Source organism: Pygocentrus nattereri, chromosome 14 (genome assembly GCF_015220715.1).
Source record: "Pygocentrus nattereri isolate fPygNat1 chromosome 14, fPygNat1.pri, whole genome shotgun sequence".
Taxonomy (NCBI): Eukaryota; Metazoa; Chordata; class Actinopteri; order Characiformes; family Serrasalmidae; genus Pygocentrus; species Pygocentrus nattereri.
This window is the reverse complement of record NC_051224.1, coordinates 25,971,540-25,992,587: the sequence shown is the minus strand read 5'-3', so window position 1 is coordinate 25,992,587 and position 21,048 is coordinate 25,971,540. Positions and strand designations below refer to the sequence as shown.

At 40.5% G+C, this 21,048-nt stretch overlaps 1 protein-coding gene across 1 annotated transcript in view; it reads right to left on the bottom strand.

The window, feature by feature from the left end:
- Window positions 1-21,048, bottom strand: part of caskin1 (CASK interacting protein 1) — a 176,356-nt gene that overhangs the window by 153,921 nt on the left and 1,387 nt on the right.

Genomic DNA, 21,048 nt, shown 5'->3' with positions numbered 1-21,048 from the left:
ATTAAGTTATTGTTGCAATTTAATGATGTAATAATTTTTCATTTTTTACTATTAAAGTTAAAGCACACTATGCATTTCAGCTCAGACTGCTTTTTGAATCAAGCAGCACATTTGCATGTGTCAGTCTTAAAGGTGCAGTAACAGAAACAGTCTGTTTAATTCTTACTTTTATTTTGATGATAAATCAAATAAGATCAAATGGATCTTAAAAATAATAATCTCCTAAAAATTAAGGACTTTGGGACACATTTCCCTCAAAATAATGGGATCTAACTGCTCACCATGTGGCCATGAGGGACAGGGATGCAGCCTCACTTCCTGCTCTAAAATGCAGAGGCATGGCTAAAAGGCTCCACCCACAGAAAACTGTGTTTCGGTAGTGATATAAAATGTGGGATAAAGTTTTTTTTATTTAAACATTAAACTCATTATGAATCTAAATCTTTTAACTTCACTTAGAAAGAAATGAAAAAATATCTCTATTGAAAAATAACATTTAAAAATATTTTTGAAAAAAGACCAAAAAATCTAAGTATTATTTTCAGAAGATTAAATTTAAGGGTTAGGGTTTAAGACACACACCTATAGAAAGTATACAAGTCTGACTACTGCTGATTCCTCCAGCGCGGTGCTGAAGCAGTGGGCTTTAGTGGGTTTCTCTGTACCCTCACAGCAGATCAACACAGATTTCACTGTCCTGCTGCCTCTGTAATCGCTCTCTGGCTGTAGGACGTGTTATGTGTGCACTGCTGGGCTCCAGCAGGTGCTGATCTCCAGCTTGGTTATTTCTGTTCAGCCCCAAAACACAACATGCCACATCACACGATCTGTCTGACTCCATCTCAGTCCCACATTTGGATCTCCATTGCAGCATTAGCCCCTCATTCTTTATCCTTTCTGTGAGTGCAATCAAACGGCACAAAATCAAAAGCAACATTGATTTAAAACTATAGTTTGGCAAAACAATCAAAGACCCTCAGTTTCCCCTTCACTTCAAATACAGTCAAACAGTCAAGACATGTTTGGTGTCTGAAGTTTGCTTCTTTAGTTTTTTTCGCACTGGAGCTATGAAGCTAATGAAGCTAATAAATAACAGAAGCTTATATCCCAACATGCTGACTGCATGCCTAGATCATCACATGTTTTGCGTTAAGTAATCTCTGACAGACTTGATTATGTGGCTTCTCATACTGTAAACTTGCACAAAATTATGACACAGCTTAAAAGAGTACGGTTCAGCAAAATAATAAACATCATATCGCCCCCTACACTTCCTGTAGTGTACTGTGGTCTGTCAGAGTGACTGTGTGGATCATATGAACATTACAGAGGCTTTTTAAATGAAACAGTAGAAGCCATATCGCCCCCTATACTTCCTGTAGTGAATTACAGTTTGTCAGAGTGACTGTGTGGATGAGTGACTGAGCTTTTTTAAATGAAACAGTAGAAGAATGACTGTGTGAATCATATGGCTGCCTCTTCAGATGAGCTAATAAGGTAGCAGAGATAATCAGTTTCACACTGGATGAGGACTTATTGTCTTCTACATGAGGCCTAACATCCGCTAGACTGGTTAGCCTAGTTAGAGATAAAGCAGCACCATCTCTGCCTTTTCAATCACATCCTTAATACTCATGTTCAGGCACTCATCTTCCAGAGGAGCAACACACAACATACTTACAAATATGAGCAAAAACATCATATTTCACTGAATTGTTAGCCATCGTCCTGTGGTGAAACACATTGAATACCGGCATTATGATTTCAGTATTCTGGTACCAATACTTCAAATGGTTAACTGAGTACTCCATTATCTGTACACATCACTAGTCTTAACAACAAGGGTTCTATCTTCTTCTTCTTCTTCTTCTTCTTCTTCTTCGTTCGGCTGCTCCCTTTAGGGGTCGCCACAGCGGATCATCTGCCTCCATCTTGCCCTATCTACTGCCTCCTCTACTTTTACATCAACCATCTCCATGTCCACCTTCACTACATCCATAAACCTTCTCTGAGGTCTACCTCTTCACCTTCTACCCGGCAGCTCCATCTCCAACATTCTTTGACCAATATATCCACTATTCCTCCTCAACACATGTCCAAACCATCTCAACCTGGCCTCTCTGGCTTTATCTCCAAACTGCTCTACCTTCACTGTCCCTCTGATCTGCTCGTTTCTAATCTTGTCCATCCTTGTCACTCCCAATGAAAATCTCAGCATCTTCATCTCCGCCACCTCCAGCTCAGCCTCCTGGGTTCTATACAGTACCAAAAAAGGGTTCTTTGACTTATACCATTAGTAGAACTACAATACATTCTTCAACAATGTAAAGAATCTTTTACAATGCAAAGAACCCTTAAATCATGCAAAGTTTTATTTAAATGTTCATGGCTCTATATAGGATCATTTTCTTTACTAAAGAACCCTTGAAGAACCGTCTTTTTAAGAGTGGACCAGAAACAGTATAATAAAGTTTGATAGAGTTCACTTAAAAACACGGTTGGAGGCAAATGAACAATTATTAAGGCATGCTGTTAGAGTCATGCTAATGGGGGGTGTAGAAGTGGGCAATGTGACAATATTTAATTGCTTTTGTGATAAATTATGTCAAGTATGCTTTTTTAGGTCAGTGTTAGGTCAGTATGTAAAGGACAGCAAGCAACTGCATGTTTCAGTACAGAGAGAGCATAAATTGGCCTTTATCTGGCATCGCTGGGGCTTTTTTGTCTGTTCTATCTTAACAAACATCAGAAAAGTTAAATATGTAGATACATATTACGCATTGTGAAAATGTAAAGTATCGTGATACTATATTTTTTCCATATCATCCACCCCTAGTTAGTGCTATGTTAATTGGTGGGGTCTCAACTTCCATTAATCATTATTTGCATTAGCCTCATGCTAAAGCTGATGAAGCAAATCTGCTGATTAACTACATTTGAGCTAAAGGAGGGGGAAGCTGGGGGTATACGATCTTTTGCTGATGTGTGCATTTAATAGACGTCAAGTTATTTCAAGCTGTTAGACGGGTTTTAATATACAGAGATATTTCTCATTAGACAGGTCTTAATGTACAGAGATATTTCTCATTGCAATCAGTGAGATGGAGTGGAGACTAATTTATCATCGCTGTCTCTGTGAGCACAGATGAGAACACGTTATTTTCCAAAAAGAAACAGAGATCCAGTTTGTGCAGCCGCTCTCTATCCACCCACCTCCACCTCCACCTCCAGCACTCCACTGTGTGAGCTTACATAACAGCTCCATCGGCCTTCATCCACCGCTTTCCTTTTTTGCATTCAACAGTTAACAGGCTGGCCTCCTGCCCGTCCACCTCTTTTATCTTTACTGTCCGTTTGAGCAAGCCCTGAGAGACTTTAGCAAACACGCACAAAATAACATGCAAATTAGAGCTGCAATTCATCTGTCTTCTTTGTTTGTGAAACAACAGAATTCATATCGCCCCCTACACTTCCTGTAGTGTATTGCAGTCTGTCACAGTGACTGTGTGGATCATATGAACATTATAGCGCTTTTTCATTGAAGCAGTAGAAGCCATATCACCCCCTACACTTCCTGTAGTGAATCACAGTTTGTCACAGTGACTGCGTGGATCATATGAACTTTATAAAGCTTTTTCAATGAAGCAGTAAAAGCCATATCGCCCCCTACACTTCCTGTAGTTTATTACAGTTTGTCAGAGTGACTGTGTGGATCATATGAACATTATAGAGCACTTTTTCCCAGCATCAATAACAAAAATCCACATTAACATGGGATCAAAATAGGCATCATCAACATTACTGAATAGTCATTGTAGTAGTAGTGCTCATCTAAATCTCTCTAACCGGTGGTCCAGTGTGACACACAGAAGAGACGTGTTGGTACGCCACAGTGGCAGCCGAGACATTTTAGGACCCTTCTGGGTGGTCCTAAGCCACATCAGGGAGTAAAAGATCTAAAGCAGCCCACAGTACCGCATGGCTTATGTGGGACAGGTCCCCAGATTAAGGTCATGTGGAGACTGGTGGGGGGGGGGGGGGGCAAAGCCCATTATGATTCCACTCACAGCCAGGAAACCCCAAATACAGAAATGTGGAGAAGGAAGTGATGAAGCAGCACTCTTAAAAATAAAGGTTCCTTAACGGTTCTTGGCTTAGACGTATAGGACTGACATAAAGCTTATATGCTTATGTATATTATGTCGTTTTTTTAAACTTTCAAAAGGTTCTTTACATTCATAACTCATCTGCAAAAATGGATCTTCAAAAAATCTTCCAACGACAGGTTCTTCAAGGAACCAAAACTGGTTCTACTGTGGTATCCCTCCAAAGAACCACCTCTGTGTAATTCTGGGTAATATGGCTGAAAATCTTATCATCATGTATGTTTTATATGTCATTTGATTAAAGCACCCTGAAAGGAAAAACAACATAGACCAGCATGTCTGGTCACCACCAAACCCAGCATATGTTGTGTTTTGGATAATGATATGCCAGTCAATCAGCATGACAATGCTAAGGTGATCGGCTAAAACTGAAGCAGACCAACACTAGACCAAACCAGCACAGACCAGCATGTACTGGTCTGTGCTGTTTTGTGAGTATTGTATGCTTAATCCTGGGTCTAATTAGTGTTTTAAAGCTTAAAAAACCTGATTAATAAATTTTAGATGTTCTGTGTTTTAAGAAAACTGAATCAATTCCACACACTACAAATTGTGCTGTCCTCTTGCTGTGTAACTGCTAATTAATCCTGCTAACTAGCTAACACTAGCATACTCCACTAACTGTAAACAGACAACGCTAGCTTACCTTGCTAACATAAATGACACCAAATCCAGCACACAGATAAATACAGCTAACTCTGCTAAACATAAACAGTTAACACTAGCTAACTGTGCTAGCTGAAAACAACTAATGCTAGCTGACTGAAAATATCTAATGCTATCATTCTCTGCTAACTGAAATCAGCTAATGATACCTAATGATAGCTAATGATAGCTAATGCTAGCTGAAATTGCTAATGTGATCAAACTCTGCTAAATGAAAACATCGAATGCTATTTAATGCTGTTAACTGAAAATAGCTAATGCTAGCTGACTGAACCCAGACAGTGAGCATATATTGGTCCGCTGGTTTGATAAGGTTGCCACTCCACTGACTGTTTGCCACCGCAGGTTCACCCTCGGACCACCCAGATTACTGTCCTGCCTACAAGTTGCAACTAGTTTGTAATCTTCTCAAACAGATTTTAAATGCACAGAGACTTTTATTTTAGAAAATAAGCTTACTCAAAATTTACAAACAGAGAAAAAAAAAAATGACTAGTCATAATGTAAAATGACTATAGAAAATGTTGCTGATTAAATTATTTACTATTCTAATTTATAAGTGTAACTAAAGAAATGAAGGAAGAAAAAATCAGTAAATTGGAATGTGAATGAAATATGAGCGATGACAAGTGGACATTTGTTTAATCCTCTGCTTAACTGCCAGTGGACCGCCTGGAAAACACTGAGCAAAGTGCCAGTAGAGCGCCAGCTTTGTCATTAGCAGGCCAACAGAGGACCACTGTCCTCTTGCTATCAGGGAAAATAACTAATGCTATCAAACTCTGCTAACGGAAAACAGCTAACGCTATTTAATGCTATTAATTGAAAAATAGCTCACACTAGCTGACTGAAAATAACTAATGCAACTTAACCAAAAGCTTTTTTTTTTCTGCTAACTGCTCCTCTAGTGTGAGCTGCTGCGAGTGAATGGCTAGACTTCCTTTCCTGGCATCATCATTTATAAAAAAAAAAACATGTATGTGCATTATCAATGTAAAAATTCAGATTTTCATCATCATTAGTGCTTCCCCGCCAAGGACAGAAGAGCCTCTCTAGTTCTACACACACTTACACACACACTTACACACATACCCACACCTCCTCCATTTCCTCCCACATGTTTTAGCAGAATCATCACTTTACTGAAGTGAGATCCATCCATCAGGCCAGCGTTGCGGCCCCTGCAGGCCCTGAATTGCGCAGCAGATTTATTTCACTCTAAATCTACAGAAACGCTCCTGCAGAGAGAAACCAGCTCAGGCAGGAGCAGAACAGTCAGGAGGAGGGCAGAGAGTCAGTAACATACAGCTCCATTAGACAGTACAATCCACATACAGGCTTCAGGGTACATGCTTCATAATAGGACATGTGTCACAATCAGTGTCCAGGGTAATGCATTACAACATAGAACGTTACTGTAATCACATTACATTTGTCTGTAGCACAGTGACATAACGTGTTACTGTCTTAAAGTCCAATAATCGTGTTACTGTTCCTAATAGAGCGCACTTGGGCAAATTTGGCTGACCTCTCGTCGTGTAGCTTTGACCAGAGCTCGTGCTAGAGGTTGGTCAAAAATGACAAAGCTGCACAAACCTCACCTGCATGATCTGACCCTCCTGCTGCTGCTGCATAAACTCAAATCATCTAATTAACCACTGCTTCACCTGTTTTTCCTTGTTTTATGTTATTTTATTCTAACGCTATTTGCTATCCTGTGTGAGTCAGAAGAGCATGGGTTCCCCTTTTGAGTCTTGGTTCCTCTTAGTGTTTCTTCCTCTTACTCTTAGGGAGTTTTTCTCTCCACTGGCGACGCTTATGGGGGCTTGGTCCCTGATTTTTCTGTAAAGCTGCTTTGTGACAACACCTGTTGTAAAAAGTGCTGCATAAATAACTTGACAACTAGTAGCGAAAGACCCCCAGACCCAGAGTGATGCTGAAGCTCAGTGTCAGCCAACCACAACCAAGGAGCCAAGGCTTTTCAACAGGTAGCAAAAGCAGACTTTATGAAAGAGCATGAAAGGAAGACCTTGCATATGTCCTGCTTATCAGGATAGGCTTTTGCGCTGAGGCTGAAGTCGGCTTCCAATTCACCAGTGTCTTTTCCCGTTCCACCATTTGCCAGTCCATTGCAGGGCAGACACACAGAGATATAGATTCACACACACACACACACACACACACACACACACACCTAGGAGCAATTTAGTGTGCCTAATTGGCCTAAATGCACATCTTTGGACTGTAAGTAGAAACCCAAACAGACACAGGGAGAACATGCAAACTAAACCCTGGTCGCCCAGCTGGAAATCAAATATAGGCCCATCTTGTGACCCACTGCTCCAGCATGCCGCCCTGATAATAATGTAGTTTTTCAAAATAAAAATGAGGACTTTTATTTTGAAACAGATCTGTCCATAAAATGCCTAATGTCTGAACAGCTAAAAATGACTTTGCTTTACTCTTTTGGGCCGTTTAAAGTAACATTTGCATCTTACTTTACTATATGGACAGTAAATTACTCATAAATATTGTATGAACAATATTACGATGCAGTCTCAAAGTGGTGGTGGAGTACTTTGCATCGCAAGCGAACTCCTTAAATGTCCACAACCCACACACAGACAGCAAGTTCTATTACACTCTTCTATAACTTAAAAATAGCTCTACCAGTTTGCATTGAAATCTCTGGAGTTAAGCCTTAGTATGTAAACAGCCTGGCACTTTAAGGGATTAAAGAGCCATATAACATGCATTTCAGTCAGGCTAACTTAATATCACTATTGAAGAAAAGGTTAAACACAATTCATTAATCTTGGGGATATTTAACCTCAAAGAGTGTCAATTCAATGGCATAGCAAGTGCATAATGATACTCCACAGACCCCTCTCGCCCTGGACATCACCTGTTCCAGCTCCTTCCCTCAGACCGGCGCTTCAGCCAGAAGAGGATCAGGACATCCAGGCTACAAAGGAGCTCCATCCTACAAGCCATCACTCTCTTGAATAGTTAAAATATTACACAAAAATAATATTCCAGCTTTAAACTGCTGTTCTACATATACATGTATATAGTATCAACTCAATTCTATCCTCTGGAACTGCCGTCTCAAACCAGTGTTTGTTCTAGCATCTTACTTACCTGAGACATTACCCCACTGATCTGACTGTCACCTCATTGATCCCTTTCTCTGCGACTTTACACACTTTAACTTTAACTTTAGACCCATACTTTGCACACTGTAAGGTTTACAGGTATGACTGTGTGTGTGTGTGTGTGTGTGTGTGTGTGTGTGTGTGTGTGTGTCTGAGTGAGTGATGGTAGGAATGCACGTTATATTTAATATTTATTTTATCTTATTCCCTACATTGACTGTCTGATACTGTACACTGTCAGCTCCTGTAACCAAAACCAAATAGCATCCCTGGCCAAAACATCTTGATTCTGAATTCTTGGGCTTTCTTCAATACCACAAGCAAGGAAGAACATCACAAAAAATGAAATGAAACCTCTAAAATAATTGGGATAACAGTTCTAGCAATTACAATGAATAATGTTTTTCATCAACAGTGTACAGTTAAAGTTAAATTAAACCTTTGGCACAACAACATTTTAAAGAAGATATAGACTAAAAAGGAGAAAGAATAACAAACTGAAAATACAAATGTTTAAGAAAAAGCTAATAATTAAAAAGCATAGGTGAATCATGTCCAAGCATCTCAGCACTTCATGGTCATCTTTATTATGCATGAGTTTTGGCTGTCCATAAACGAAAGACTGAAAATAGTATAGTTATTCAAATTAAAATAAATGCATGCTTTATCAATGTTGATTTAAATATTAATTCAAATGTAACCCCCTTATAGAACTGAAACACATAAACCTACACTATATTTTCAAAAGTATTTACTCACCCATCCAAATCATTGAATTCAGGTGTTACAATCACTTCCATGGCCACAGGTGTATAAAACCAAGGCCTGCAGACTGCTTCTACAAACATTAGTGAAAGAATCACAGGAGCTCTGTGAATTCCAGCATGGTACCGTGATAGGACGCCACCTGTGCAACAAGCCCAGTTGTGAAATTTCCTCACTACTAAATATTCCACAGTCAACTGTCAGTGGTATTATAACAATGTAAAATGACAAAACGGGGTCAGCGGATGCTAAGGAGCATAGTGTGCAGAGATTGCCAAATTTCTGCAGAGTCAATTGCTACAGACCTCCAAACTTCAGATTTGCTCAAGAACAGTGTAGAGAGCTTCATGGAATGGGTTTCCATGGCTGAGCAGCTGCATCCAAGCCTTACATCACCAAGCACAATGCAAAGCATCGAATGCAGTTGTGTAAAGCGCCGCCACTGGACTCTAGAGCAGTGGAGAAGATTCTCTGGAGTGATGAATCATGCTGGCAATCCGATGGATGAGTCTGGGTCTTTGGCGGTTGCCAGGAGAATGTTACTTGTCTTCATTGTCCAAAGTGTAAAGTTTGGTGGAGAAGGGGTTATGGTGCGGGGTTTTCTTTCAGGAGTTGGGCTCGGCCCCTTAGTTCCAGTGAAAGGAACTCTTAATGTTTGTGGGAACAGTTTGGGGACGGCCCCTTCCTGTTCCAACATGACTGCACACCAGGGCATGAAGCAAGGTCCATAAAGACATGAATGAGTGAGTTTGGTGTGGAAGAACTTGACTGGCCTGCACAGAGTCCTGACCTCAACCCCACAGAACACCTTTGGGATGAATTGAAACGTAGACTGCGAGCCCGGCCTTCTTGTCCAACATCAATGTCTGAACTCACAAATGCGCTTCTGGAAGAAGGGTCAAAAATTCCCATAAACAAACTCCTAAACCTTGTGGAAAGCCTTCCCAGAAGAGTTCAAGCTGTTGTAGCTGCAAACGGTGGGCCAACATCATGTTAAACATTAAACCCTATGGATTAAAAATGGGATGTGCGTGTGAAGGCAGACGAGTGCATACTTTTGGCAATAGAGTGTGTAAGAAAAAAATAGAAGACTCTAAAAAAGAACTATATATATATATATATATATATATATATATATATAAATTATCAACGAGTATTGCACCATTTCCAACGTACAGTTTTTGTAACAGGAATATAAGTTATGGAATAAAAGCCTAGCCTTTGCTATATATGCTAATAGTGAGTGTGAGGTAGATAAATGAGATGCATTCATGATGAATGGACCAAAAGAAACAGCCCAAAATTACTTGGTAAAAAGGCTGGTTCCACTGACTTACATTAAAAACATTTTCCTTCTCCTGTAAAGTTACCATTTTGGGTCTATGAAGTCCGATAGCAGTGATATGTACATATATCTGTGTGTGTATATATATATATATATATATATATGTTCATGTTATGAAGTATAAGATGTTATGGATGATGTCAAGAGTTCCCTTTTTTATTAATGTATTAAAGCAGATGTATAAATATTGACATGCTCACGTCTATTGATTCCCGTATCAGCACAGTTTATCTGTGATATTTAGCCGTATTGATATTATGTACGCCGCAGAGAGAAGCCGCAGTACGGAGGTGGTTAATGATTGCTGTGCTGCTCTCCTCTTTTTTTGGTACCTCCATATGTTCCTCCTGCTAAAATTCCTCCGGCCTAATCACCGCTGGGACGCCGGCGCAGGTTGGAGAGAGAAACGGAGAAACAGTCACACCTCCATCCACGAGACTGAGTCACGGCGGCTAATTCATCACATTTGATCACAAACCTACTCACTAATAAGAGCAGCAGCGCAGAACGCACGGTTACACTGCAGCTGTGAAGGCGAGGCGGTGCTGAGTCAGCGAGGAATATTCAGTCTATTGAGTGCAGGAGAGTTAATTAATAAATATCCAGAGTCTCCTCCTCTTTTCTTAGTGCTTTTGTGCTCTAACAGACCTGAATGAACTCATTAATGATCTCGTTAGTCGTGAGTCAGAGCAGGAAAAAGGCCGACACTTGGAAAGTACTGCTCTATACTAATACATTAGTGCCCATGTTTTGGACATATTACATTTTCTTTGGTCCAAATGTTCTCTGAGCACAAACCTGAAGAACTGACCAAAGAAGGCGTGCTAGGCCAAAAAGTGAGCTTTTATGACTGATATCAAAGCTAAACTAAAACAAGAGAAAACCTAAACTTGTTAGCAAATAAGAGTATAATTATATGAAATAAATAAAATCAGTAATGTTATTCAGCAGTATAAATATTAATCATGACAAAGGAAATATATTATTGGTAGTAATTTTAAAATTCCATTAACGTCTGACCCTTCGACCCATCTGTAGTAGTGCAGGCTGTATGCTGCTCTAGTAGAAGACGCGTTTTTCATTCAAATACAGCTTTTAAATGTCTTTTAAAGTGATATTTATTCAGATACTGCGCAAATTATGGTAATTCCTTATTTTAAATCAGTCATACAGTGTATATGATGATGTAACAGACATTATATTTCTGGGCAAACAATAACAATAATAAGTTAAATCTAAAAAATCTGCACTCATGAACATATTAAATGCTTGCACAAATGTAATGTATTATTGTTCTAAGTATAAACCAGAGTGCCTCTTAAGACTGATTTACATAAATAAGCTCTGGATTGGCTGGCCTGTCCGATTTGGATGATTCTTGCAGTTTCCTGTAAATGGAGGAACAAGGCCTCTAGTAACATATTTGTTAATGAAAGCAAACAATACATTTTTGATGAAGCTTATTTGGTCCAGTTCTGTGCAAAAGTATTTGCCCCCCTTTGATTCCTTCTATTTTTGTATCTTTTTGTATGTCAGATCTCCCAACTATATTTAACATATGATAACGACAACCTGTGTTAGCATAAAAGTTTTAAAATGATCAAATAATAAAATTATCCAACACCAACAGGCCCTGCATGAAAACACAGTTGCCCACTGGGTTATTCAATCAACCAATTAACCAAATAGGGCAGTCGTGGGCTGGAGGTTAGGGATCTGGCACTGTGACCAGAAGGTTGCCGGTTCAATCCCCAGGGCCGACAGTCCATGACTGAGGTGTCCTTGAGCAAGACACCTAACCCCCAACTGCTCTCCGGGTGCCGTGGATAGGGCTGCCCACCGCTCCGGACAAGTGTGCTCAATGCCCCCTAGTGTGTGTGTTCACTACTGTGTATGTGGTGTTTCACTTCACGGATGGGTTAAATGCGGAGGTGGAATTTCCCCGGTTGTGGGATCAAAAAAGTATCACTTAAATGTAGTTGTGAATGGGGGTTAATTTTGCTTGATTACTGCCAGCCTTGTCGAATGTAATTATCACTTAATAAGAACCTTTCTGGTAATGTAAGGAATGATCAAAGATCTCAAAAAGTGGCACACAGTGCGGCGATCAGAAGAAATACCGTAAGAGATGAGAGAAAGCTATTAACATGTCGCTGCTGTCGGAACAAAACCTCGTATCTCCATTTTTGTCGTTTTTTTAGTTTTTGACATAATTTGAAAATGCCTGTTGCTCTTTACATTATGTGTAGATTTCATGATGATTCAACCAAAAGAAGCATCCCAAAACGACTTGGAAAAAAGTCTGGTTCCCTTGCCTTACATTAAAAGTAAAGTATGTTTTTTGGAGATACAAGGGTTTATTCTGACAACAGCAATACATTAAAAAGACTGACCTGCATTGCTGTTGTTACCTTTGACTCATAAATAGTACTGCACTGGACTCACTGGAGTACACTCCATGTGTGTTATGATGGCTAAAGCGCTCAGTCTAAACGGGGGATGTTTATAAATTTATCGTTCTTGCAAATATGGAATTTCCTCAAGCCTCAAACCCTCTCATTCCTCAGCACTTCAGTGGCATAAATACAGAAGTGCCTGCTGTGATTGCCATGTATGAAGCAGAACTATTAAAGCAGCACTGTCACTTTCAAAGCCACTTACTCTCACAGCTCTATGGCAGACACACATTAACAGGTGAATACAGGCAGTTTACACAGCACAGCGTATGAACAGCTGCCATAAACAAAGCTTTTAGACCTTCAACACATCTTTCATGACTGATGGACTGATTGTATGCAGTTACTGAAACTGTTCTTCTATCTAGAGCTGCAGTTTATCAAAGGCCCTTATCCCACCCTTCCTCCAATTCTCCAGCAGATCAAGAATCAGGGTTTTGGTTTTTCCCAAAACACAGATTGTACCTTTAAGCAGGAAAGGAAGCGCCGAGGACCGGGGCCAGGTTACATAACAGGCACAACATGCTCTTTAATGCCGTTTAATACAGACCTTAAAGGGCCTGTTTTATGGGAAACTGATACGTTTAATGAAATATGTAACTCCACCATTCAGCCTACAGCAGTTTAGCTCCACCCACTCACCCCACAGCAGTTTAGCTCCACCATTCAGCCTATAGCAGTGTAGCTCCACCCACGCAGCCTACAGCATTTTAGCTCCACCCACTCACCACACAGCAGTTTAGCCCCACCTACTCAACCTACAGCAGTTTAGCTCCACCCACGCAACCTACAGCAGTTTAGCCCCACCATTCAGTCTATAGCAGTTTAGCTCCACCCACGCAACCTACAGCAGTTTTGCCCCACCATTCAGTCTATAGCAGTTTAGCTCCACCCACTCAGCCTACAGCAGTTTAGCTCCACCCACTGGCCTACACAAGTATAGCTCCACCTACTCAGCCTACAGCTGTTTAGCTCCACCCATGCAGCCTACAGCAGTTTAGCCTCACCGTTCAGTCTACAGCAGTTTAGCTCCACCCACTCAGCATACAGCAGTTTAGCCCCACCCATTCAACCCACAGAAGTTAAACAGCCTGTTTAATTAATAAAGGAATATAGGGAGGCTGAAAAATGTCCACTCAAAATTAATTAATTACCAATGTATTAAACCACACAAATTTCATACGAGGACTTTAAAACACAAAAAATGCATGATATGGGCTCTTTAACTGAGCTCTATTACAGATGCAGTAATCCTGCCCGTCCATCCTCCGAGCGCTCGTATCCCTCCATCCTGCAGTGTTACTGTACACCACTCACAGCTCCCCATGGCGGCCCAGCATCCGCACACCAGAGCCACGGCCAGCGTCCACTACCACATTAATGTCTCTCTCTCACTCTCTCTCTCAACCGTTCAGTTCCATCTCTCTCTCTCTCTGTTTTCTTTCTTTCTCTCTCACTCTTTTTCTGTTTCTCCTTCTTCCTCCCTCTCCTCTACTTTTCTTTCCCTCACTTAATTTCTTTCTCTATCTTTTTTATCTCTTGCTGTTTCTAATTCTCTCTCTCTCACCTATTTTCTCTCTGTCCACTCTCTTTCTCCTGTTTTCTTTCTTCTCTCTTTTCCTCTCATTCGATCTCTTTCTCCTGTTTTCCTCTCTCCCATTTTTCTTTCTTCTCTCCTCTGCCTTTCTCACTTTCTCTCTCGTTCTCTCTCTCTTTCTCCTGTTTTCCTCCATTTCTCTCTTTCTCTCTCTGCTCTGTTTTCTTCATTCTCTCTCTCTCTCTCACGCTCTCTCAGCCATCTGTGCTGTAATGTGATCATCTCGGTGTGTGCTGAGAGATGGAGGTTTGGATTGGGTTCAGGATCTGAGGCTGAGTGTGAATATTGCCTGGAATAGAGCTGCCGAGGCCTCATGTTTTCCTGGAGCATCTCTCAACCTGCTCGGCTTCAATAACAGCACAGATTTAAAGCAATAGCTTGCAAAAAACAACAACAACAACAAAAACAACCCCCGCTCCCTTTACTCCAAAACTTAGTCGATCGCCCGATACAGGTTTGGTGTCCGAAGTCTGGTTCTTTAGTTCTAGTGCTGGAGCAATGAGGCTGTGTGTGTCTAACGTAAAGACGAAACCACATAAGCGAGTCTATTACTCACTACTCAAAGGGTAATCCCACTAGTTTTACAAAATGTATGCAAAACTTTGTGAAATGCTTCCAATGCTTCCAAAATAAAAGTCTTGAGCACACAGCATTCCCGAGAATTCAGTCTTTTAAGTACAACGTCCTTTAATGTCGCATGCAACATTGTCAACCAGAGAGGGAATTGTGAAAATTCCACAATTTCTCTCATTTTCTGTATAATTGTTTTCTGCTTAAGAGATATTCAGAGCAGTTTGGTGTGAAATGGTTCAGATGTCTTTACAGCGGTGGTGATGGGAACCAGGGGTCACCATAACTACAACACAAATGTAGACATTTTATTTACTATACAGAGCCACCACTGAACCTACACGAGTCTTCTGAGTTCATATGGAATGTTGACGATGGAAAATAGTGGAAAATCTGAAATAATTTTTTAGGGACTATTTTGACTCACAGCACCCTGCACTGTGGGCAGTTGTGACTCGGTAAGTTTCTCTAGAACGAAGCGTTTCACACCAAAACAGCGACATTCGGTCTAAACACTGAATAGTGACACTCTTCGGGTCCACCATGCACTCGGTGAGTTATTTCCCTTTCCTAGCCCTGCTCTCTGCTGTGCTGTGTTTGGTGGCCACTGTGGAGTGGAGTTTGCTTTCACTGCCCACATGTACAGTCCATTTTCATAGAGCTGGAATGCTTTTCATCCTGCAGAAGAAGGTTCACTCGCTGCAGATGGAGCACAGTCTACTGCAAATCTTCTGCTTTGTGTTAGTTTACAGCCAGTCAAGTCCCAGCCAATAGGAATCAGCCGCTGCATCTCCCCATCCCCTGCTCTGATTGGCTGCTTTTGGACGACACATATTTTAAGATGATCCTCTACACACAAACAGCACCAGACACAGCTCACTGATTTAAGTTCACCGCGTCATTATCAGCACCAAGTGTTCAAGCCATAGTTCAGTGGTAATTCAAATTCCCCCACTGGAGCTGCTCTCTTAAAAAGATGGTTCTTCAAGGGTTCTTTAGTGAAGACAACGGCTCTAATGGACTATGAGCACTCAAATTGTTCTTCTATTGTTTATGATGTCAAGCTTGTAGGTATAGCAGAACCCCTTTTGGCGTTATATAGACCCATATACAACATATTCTCCATCAATCTGAAGAACCATTTCACCATTTATGCATGCTAAGAATGTTCATTGTTCTATATAGAGGTATTGCATTCCCTAAAGCACCTTTGAAGAACCATCTCTTTCACACCAAACCACTCTGAATGACTCAACCACTACATTATGGAGGAATTTTGAGAATTGGATGGAATTCCCCTTTAGGTAACCTGTAATAGGCTTTCTTATGCTCTCTTATGTGGGTCATATCAACTAACACCAAACATGTCTTGGCTGATGGGCCACATTTGAGGTCAGTGGGGGGTTGGGGTTAGTTTTTGGCAAAGTATCGCTTTAAAACTGCAGCAGCTCTGTTCTGCCTCACAGGACATCACACTGATGATCATGTTCACTCCACACACAGCCGGTTTGGCGTCTCTCGCTGTGTGGGGGTGCGCAAATGTGCAGCGGTGTGGATGCTCGTGTTCAGCTAGCCTGTCACTTCTGGAGGCAACATTCAGCTGAGCAGCTACATGCTGAGACGGAGAGAGAGAGAGAGAGAGAGAGAGAGAGAGAGAGAGAGAGAGACAGAGAGAGAGAGAAAAAAAGAGAGAGAGAGAGAGAGAGAGAGAGAGAGAGAGAGAGAGAGAGAGACTGCTGTCTCCCAGATGCCAGCTATGAAATGCAGCTGCCTTATCGCCGCTGCCGATATTAAAGGGACAATTTAACAAAAAATGAAATTTTAGCAGTTTTCTCTCTTCCTCTAAATATGATCTTTTATCAATAAAATTAAAAAATATTTAAATGATCAAACACAAACAAAATTAAGAAAATTGCTTCTGCTACTGTTTCCAACTATGTGACATCATTTTGTGTCATAAAGGATCAGAAAGCACCGTCAATTGAAATCGAGTCTATTAGAGGTTACTTAAAGGCCTCATATCATTGAAAACTTAAATCTTCCCATTTTTAAAATAAAGCAGCTTGATGCAGTATGTAAACATCATTTTAGTCAATACAATTTAAACTTAACTACAATAACTACAGTAATAAGTTTCTGTGATGTCACAAAAACTAACGCTTAGTTATACCCACCTATTCAGAGTACAGCAGATTAACCCCACCCATTTAAATTTTAGTTTTAAGGAGTGTTTCAAACTAGACTGCTTTCTGAATAGGGCACAAAACAGGACAGCCAGTCAGAACAGGGCTCATTTACATATATGTCTTAAAGGTGCAGTAACCAAAGCCTGTTTACTTGTAAGGGACAAAGAGAGGCTGGAAAACAACCATGTAGAAAGGAATCAGGAATGTTTGGGTTAAAGAACCACACAAACTTTGTTAGTGGACCCCCACAGGAAAATTTAGGATATGGGCCCTTTAACATCTCATCATGGTTCGAGGCAAGTATGTGCTGACTTAGGCTACGTTTACACAGCAGGTAAAAGTGGCCGAAATCCGTTTTTCTTACTCATATGTGAGTCTGTGTGTCAGTGTGCACAGCAAAAAATGCACTGAATCTGACATTTTCAATTCCGATTTGAGAGGCTTTCATATATGGTACTGAAATCCGGGACATGTCTGATCTGCAGCAATGCGACTCAGCCTGAACAGCCAGATTGGAATTCATGTGACTTTTACATCAATCCAACTTGACATTCGCCATAATTTCATGCAACTGAGACTACACTTAGTGGCCTATGGCTTTGGCGATGACTGAAAATAAAAATAAGATGCAGAACTACAAAAGCAATTGTATGTCAACCCTTTTAGTACTTTCTGTATGTTTAAAAACCCATGCGTGAAGCCAGAGGACTGTTCCTGTTAGCTGTACTAGTTGCGTAGGCTCTGGTTATTTCAATGGTCATGCTAGCATGAGGCACCAGAATGGGACTGCTGCACCATTTAAGGTGGAATGGGACAATCAGAACAAGCTGGTGAAGAAGAAGCCGACTACAGCTTCATCTAGAGTTTCTGTATGAACGATGGACAACATTAACTTATTTCTGCTTTTTCACAGAACCAATAGGTCAGTTTTGTCCCGTTTGCTAACATTTGTGATAGTTATTGTTTAGCTTTGCAGCAGCAATTGTACCAACAGTTTCTAACCCACAGCCTAGTTAGCATTAGCTAAATTACTTGCTGTGTGGTTGTTTGTTCTTAGGTTATATTATGGTATTTGTCTGTACAATGTTTTGCAAAGGCTTTTATGGCCACAAAGATCTAAAAGTTGTTTTGGCTTGGCAATGCACGTCCATGAATTTGCGCCTTTAAGCTTGGCATCCAGCCCCGCCCTTTATCGATATCAGCTACTGGCCAATTGTGCTGAAAATCGGTATCGGCTCCAAAAACACTGAATGGTCCATCTTTAAAAATGTGTTCTGAGTGTAATTATCTTCCTTAGAAATAATTAAAACCATAAATTACTTCATAGCACAAAAATGCTGGATAATACATGAATTAATACTGACCACGGCCAAGGTTTCAAGTTAATGAGTCACACAGACGCTGGTCAAATGTGACCGCCGCCAGCTTTACACATCCTCACCACACTGATGGCACAAGCAGGTGTCAGAACGCGCCAAAAATTAGAGTGTTACAGGAAGCTGGTGAATTAGAGGGAGGATATGATGGATTACAGTCATTTTCCAGCATCGCTGGAGCAACTTAGCAGCATGTTTTCTGCTCCAGTGTCCTGATGGACCATTAGACTGACCTGAGCCGCTCTGAGACAGAGACAGAAAATGCAAAAAATGCAAAAATAACCCAGCTGCACCTGCAAGTGCTGCACATTAAGTACTTCAGAAGTACACAGCGAAATAAAAGTCTCACTCCACTCTAACCACACTCTTTAAAAAGATGGTTCTTCATAGGTTCTTGAGTAAACCTACAATGGATCTATATGGAACCATGAACACTCAAAGAACTATTTGCAAGCTGAAATGGTTCTCTACATGGTGAAATACTTTGAATGTGATGTATGGTTCTGTGTAGCATCAAAATGTTTTAGTGCTACACTCTTAAAAAAGATGGTTCTTTGAGGGTTCTTTAGTAAAGAGAATGGCTCTATATAGAACCATGAATACTCAACAAACTTCTTGCATGCTTAAAATGTTCTTGCATATGGAACTATTTTTCAAAAAGATTCTATATAGCACCAAAAATGGTTTTGCAATTGTATACAAGCTGGATATTGTAGCAACAGCAAACCCTTTTTTGGTGCTATAGAGACCTCCCTCAATCGTACCACGCAAAGAACCAATTAATCATGCAAATGGTTCTTTGAGTGTTCATGGTTCTTTTTTAAGCATGCGTATTATTTGTTGTCGTATGCAGCGTCATATCACTCTGCCTCTATTTTATATTGCTTTCATGTATTCATTCTTCAGTGTTCTTTCACTACAATACCCCGCATGCATTACACAAATACAGCACACACCACTCAGGCTCTCAGCTTCTGCCTTCCAAAAGGTGTACCTGGAAGACTAATGCACAAGAGAGAAAGAGAGAAAATCTCCTTTACCTTCCATTAATTTGGGCTGATTTCAGTTATAAAACAAAGACGCAATTGATCCATATTGCATCACCGTACAGCCCTGTCCTCTTCTACAGATACTGGACTGTCTGTCTTTTGATCCACAGGTCTGTCAGTCACTTCATAGGTTCAAAATAAATGCTTATCCACGAAACTGACACAAAAAAGTGAGCTGTAATATCTGAAGTAATACAAAATGCAGAGTGTGTTCACTTATTAATACTACAACAATAATGGCTCTGCTAGAAAATCCCACATAAACCATAAACCAGCATGTCTTGTGTTTTGGATGGTGGTATGCTGGTCAACCAGTATGACCATGCTGGTTGACCCGCTAATCCAGCACAAGACCAGTAAAAACCAGAAGAAAACAGCTTGGAATTCACTGCTACAAGCATAAACAGTGCAGAGCTTGATGACTGGCAGATGATAAACTGCCAGTTAATCATCAGTGTTTGCTCCTAACAGACTCACTTTAACTTTGAATCACTCCACAATCTCTTCATAACTGGATATATTCTGCTCTCACTAGCAGACTGGACAGAGAGCAAAGAGCTAGCTGGCTAACAGGCTAAAGCTACAATAATAAGTTTAAGCTGTAAAATAAAGCATTACTTTAAAACTGAGACATACAATGTAAAGATTGTTACTTAAATGGCTGTTATAACCTTCAAATGTTCGTAATTAAACCAGAGCTGACATAAAAATCCCAAACAGCCTCACGCTAACTCCGCTAGCTTGATGCTAATATAGTATGCTATATTATTGTATACACATACATGCATACAAAGGTGTAATAAGCCTACATTTTTAAAATACTGTCATTTGTAATTTTACTGGCCTTCAAAAAATGAGGAATGAATAAATGAAAATGAAAGTACAGATGTTGCACATAAACAACTTTCAAAGTAATTCTATCAGTGAAGGCAAAAACTTTGACTGGCCGTCTCAGTTAATGTACGGAAAGAATTGTCCTTCTTGTCTTGTCATCAACTCTGTATTCTTTGTTATTATTGTTTTTTTTTCCGGTTTCACCCACATAAACCCTGGCGTTTCTAATGAAATAGCTAAAGAAACTCCATCATGGTGCGATTTTGGTTTGTTTTGATGTGTATGGGGAAGGGGAGCAGGGAACAGGGTTGGGGACAAACCAGCAGTCTAACTTAATTAAATAGGTGTAGTGGAGAGAGACCAGGTCAGGAGCCCACACTAGCAACTATACAAGCCCACAAACACACAATTCATGACTAATATTTGTAAGCAACTTTACTGAAAAATACAGCCTAGGTCGCTTTAAATAAGCAGACTTAGCAACAGTGGTGTGGGCTGGGGGTTGGGAGTTGGGGGGTGTGGCATCACAATGCTGGCTTAACATTGTGATGTCTGTCAGCCATCGACGATGGACAACAGCATCAACTACCAGCCCAACCCTACCAGCACTAAAAGCTTTGATATGAGCTTCTGTAGCAAATACATTACCATGAGGGTTTAAACTCCCTTCAGAGAGCAGAGCAGAGCAACAAGATTCAGTTCACAGTCGTGTAGCTTCTAATATTTAATGAAGTCTGTTGCTGCAATCTATGCTCACAAGTTGTCATCAAAGTTCTGTGGTAAGAGAAATCCATACGCTGGAAGGAGGTTCCTTAATAATCTCTAGTGGAATCTCTATGAAAAGACCCAGCATGACTGCAGAAACTGTGATCTGAGCCAGAAT